We start from the raw sequence: 4,724 nt of genomic DNA on the forward strand, positions 1-4,724 counted from the left end.
CATTCAGTTCCCTCCCCCACCCTCTCTCAGTTCCCTCCCCCACCCTCTCTCACCCACACTCAGTTCCCTCTGTACGTACTCCAGGTAGTTCCTGAGCCACTTGACGCACTCCACCTCTGGGAAATGCTTCCACCGATGGTTGTTGACATGCTCCCGGTCCCACCTGTTTTTGGTGCTTTCCCCCCAGGGGGTGGGTGTCACGCACACCATGCGACCTTTGTCGAAGCTCAGGAAATCCTGGCCGTCCCACCCGCACTGACTGAACCCACGTGTCGTCCCATCATCCCCCAGGTCACAGCCCATCATCTGGTATGTATGGATCCCTGTCAATCAGAGGTTAGATCAGATGGACTGTGAGAACGTTTTCCCTCGGATGGCAATGGCTAACACGAGGGGGCATAGCTTTAAATTGAGGGGGCGATAGATATAGCACAGATGTCGGAGGTAGTTGCTTTACTCAGAGAGTAGTGGGGGCTTGGCCGACCTGCCTGCAACAGTAATAGATTCGCCAACTTTAAGGGCATTTGAATGGTCATTAGATAACCATTGGGATGAGAACGGAATAGTGTAGGATAGACAGACTTCAGATTGGTTTCACAGGTTGGTGCAACATCGAGGGCCGAAGGACCTGCACTGAACTGTAATGTTCTATGTTCTATGTAACACAAGCTGTCAATCAGACAGAACAAATACAGATAATCAGGCTCAGATACAATGGAGGGTTCAGCCCATTGCCACCAGTGTCTGGCTCCCAGATCCCCAGTCCAATCCTGGTTTCTCCCCATTCCTTCAGGACGAGGCCCATCAGGGACTCACCGCCTGTCTGGTTGGTTCGGTACATGAGCTTTGGAATATCGGTTTGGAAATACAGCTCCTGTTCCTGTACCAACATCGTCTTCCATTCCCAGGCATCCTGACCGTCGCTCTCCACCATCCACTGCTCCCGGGGGATCAGTTCCTTCCGATCACTTTTGTATTTAACAAACTGGACCCCGTCCACATACCCGACAATCGTAAACTCCAAGAAGCCAGGAATCGGAGTCACACCGGTGAAGAAATACTGGAGAGTGTGGGAGGCTGGAACAGGAGAGAGGAAGTGAGAGATCAGAGTAAGACAGCAACCCCACAGAAATGTCAGGATATGAAACCCAGAATATCAATCCTGCCCACAGCTTAATTTAGTCCCAGTTGCCAGCACTTGGCGCATATCCCTCTGAACCTTCCTATTCATATACCCATCTAGATGCCTTTTAAATGTTGTAACTGTACCAGCCTCCACCACTTCCTCTGGCAGTACATTCCATACACGCACCACCATCTGTGTGAAAAAGTTGCCTCTTAGGTCCCTTTTAAATCTTTCCTCTCTCACCTTAAACCTGTGCCCTCTAGTTCTGGACTCCCCCACCCCAGGAAAAAGATCTTGTCTATTTATCCTATCCATGCCCCTCATGATTTTATAAACCTCGGTAAGGTCAGCCCTCAGCCTCTGACACTCCAGGGAAAACAGCCCCAGCCTATTCAGTCTCTCCCTGTAGCTCAAACCCTCCAACCCTGGCAACATCCTTGTAAATCTGTTTTATTCCCTCATTGGATGAGGGTGTCGGTGGTCAGGGCAGCATTTATTGCCCATCCCTAATTGCCTTGAGGGCAGTTAAGAGTCAACCACATGGCTGTGGGAATGGAGTCGCATGTAGGCCAGACCAGGTAAGGATGACAGTTTCCTTCCCTAAAAGACATTAGTGAACCAGATGGGTTTTTCCAACAATCGAAAAGGGATTCATGGTCATCGCTAGTCTCTTAATTTCAGACATTTACCGGATTCAAATCTCACTATCTGCTGTGGCGGCATTCTAACCCAGGTCCCCAGAACGTGGGGATTGACAGTCCAACGATAATACCAGCCATTGCCTCCTGTCAAGCTTCACAACATCCAATAGCAGAGAGACCAGAATTGAACAGCATATTCCAAAAGTGGCCCAACCAACATCCTGTACAGCTGCAACATGACCTCCCAACTTCTTGTATTCAATGCTCTGACCAATGAAGGCAAGCGTACCAAACGCATTCTTTAGCACCCAGAATGGCAAAAGGTTATTCACAAAGCCCTAACCGAACAGGGATGAGAGCTCCACCAATGACCCAAATCCTGTGAACACCAACCCTGGTCCCTGCCATTAATACTCAGCATTCCAACATTAGAACTAGGGGACATCATCTGAGAATTAGGGCCAGACCATTTAGGAGAGATGTTAGAAAGCATTTCTGCACACAAAGGGTGGGAGATGTTTGGAACTTCTTCTATGTATGGTAGTGAGTGTAAGGTCAGTTGTTAATTTGAAATCTGATAGGGAGATAATATTTTGTTTATCAAACATGCAGTATTAAGGGATATAGACCAATGACAGGTATCAGGAGTTAGGCCACAGATCTGCCATGATCTGACGTAATGGTGGAACAGGCTTGAGGAGCTGAATGTGTTCCTAAGTCTCCTTTTAGTGTCCTCTTCTCCAAGGAGAATAGCCCCAGCTTCTCCAAGTCATTAAAATCCCTGGAAACATATTTTTAAATCTTTTCTGCATGCTCCCCAATACTTTCACATCTCTCTTGAGATGCCTGGAATTGATCTCCTGTATCTCCAGCTTGTGTTGAACTTGTGCTTAATGCACATTTAGCATGATGTCCTTCCCTTTTGCACTTTAGCTTTTATTTATCAGGTCAGATTGGGTTTATATTCATTGGAGTTAATCTCAAAGATTGAGACGAGATCATATTGAAATGGCGATGTTGCTGAGGAGGCTTGGCAGAGTAGATGCTGAGAGGGTGTTTCCTCTTGAGGGGATTTTCCATTTAAGACTGAGACTAAGACAGGTCAAAAATGCCTGCAATTCTCTTTGCCAGAGAGCTAGATCAATGAATACATACAAGGATGAGTTTGACAGATTTAGGATCTACAAAGGAATCGATGATTCTGGGGAGTAGGGAGGTAAATGGAGTTCAGACCTCAGTCAGGTTGGCTATGATCTCATTGAATGACAGAATAGGGCCAAAGGGATGAATGGCCTATCCCCATTCTTATTTCTGATGTCCTTATGTTGGAAAGCAGGGACTGAAAGTTAGAGGATGAATACAATAAAGGGATTAAGAAAAAGTTGATGGAATGTTGTTGGCCTTTATCTTGAAGATTGGGACACAAAATTTAATTTTGATCTGGAGTAACTGCATTCAGTTCTGTGCCCCTCACCTCAGGAAGGGGAGTGCAGCACACATTTGCCAGAATGATATCAGAGTGGAAAGGGTGAAGTTAGGCAAACTTCAGTTTGCAGGACAGAAGGAAGATCCAGTTGAGGTGCTGAAGATCATACAAGGTTTAAACTGCATCAATTCAGATCCCCTGGTGTGGGAGCGAAGAACAGGAGGGGATAGTCTTAAAATTAAAACTCAGTTTGTTCCAGCATGACGTCAGTAAGTACTTCAAAGGTAGGATTCATTGAGAAAGTGAAACTTTGAGATTATATTGACATGGTGGAGTGGCCAGATAGGTGGCAGATAGGATTCAATGTGGAGATATATGATAGGTGACATAGTTCGATACAAAGAACATGAGACAGAACATAAAGGGTACGACTCTAAAGGTAATGTGCAGGAGCAAAGAGGACTGAGTGGACATATACACAAGCCAATAAAGGTGGAACAATAGGTAGATGAGCCATTATTAAAAATATTCAGTGTTTTAGATTTCGTAAATAAGGGCACAGAGCACAACAGCAGGGAGGGTATGACAAACTTACATGAGACACTGATTAGACTTCAACTGAGTACTGTGATGTGGAGGTGCCAGTGTTGGACTGGTTTGGGCAAACTTGGAAGTCACAAGACACCAAGTTATAGTCCAACAGGTTTATTTGAAATCACAAGCTTTTCGAGCACTGCTCCTTTGTCAGGCAACATGCCTAATGAAAGCTTGTGGTTTCAAATAAACCACTTGGGCTATAACCTGGAGTCGGGTGACTTCCGAGTTTGCCCACACCAGTCCAACACTGGCACCTCCACATCATGGCTACCATTGGTACCACAAACCTCTGGTTCAAAGTGCAGAGGATCTCCAAGTAGATCAACACAGACATCACATTTTGACAGAGGTGCAAGAGAGCAGACAAGATCCCGAAAGGACGACAGATCATAAACCTACTCAAGTTGATCTTACACACAGATTACACTGAGAGACTCTGCCACCACACTTCTCTCACACACTCCTCAAACATCAGCTCTACAGGAGAAAACGAAACCTGGAAATCGAGATGAAGTCCCTATTCTCAGCTGGTGCTCAGATCTCAGTGGACCAGCTACGAGACACTGCCAAGCAGACCTGACCTGCTGTGCTTTTCCAGTGCCACACACTCGACTCTGATCTCCAGCATCTGCAGCCCTCACTTTCTCCCTATGGTTAATACACTAGTGCAACTTACTGGCAGAGACTCTCTCACACAAAGAAACCAGAACGAACAGTCCAATCATTCTTGATTCACTGAACCAATTGGATCAGATATTTTGCGACAAATAATTTGCCAATAATCTTTCCACTGCCAGTCCTGGGAGCTGTGTCCCGGGAGAATGAAACTGAACCCAGTCCCAAGTTAAAAATCACATAACACCAGGTTATCGTCCAACAGGTTTAATTGGAAGCACACTAGCTTTCGGAGTGACCCTCCTTCATCAGGTGATAG

At 46.0% G+C, this 4,724-nt stretch overlaps 1 pseudogene; it reads right to left on the reverse strand.

The window, feature by feature from the left end:
* LOC122541241 overlaps positions 1-4,515 on the reverse strand; it is a 31,361-nt pseudogene extending 26,846 nt beyond the window's left edge.
* Positions 4,516-4,724: the final 209 nt, after the last annotated feature.

Source organism: Chiloscyllium plagiosum, chromosome 37, assembly GCF_004010195.1.
Source record: "Chiloscyllium plagiosum isolate BGI_BamShark_2017 chromosome 37, ASM401019v2, whole genome shotgun sequence".
In the NCBI taxonomy this organism is placed as follows: Eukaryota; Metazoa; Chordata; class Chondrichthyes; order Orectolobiformes; family Hemiscylliidae; genus Chiloscyllium; species Chiloscyllium plagiosum.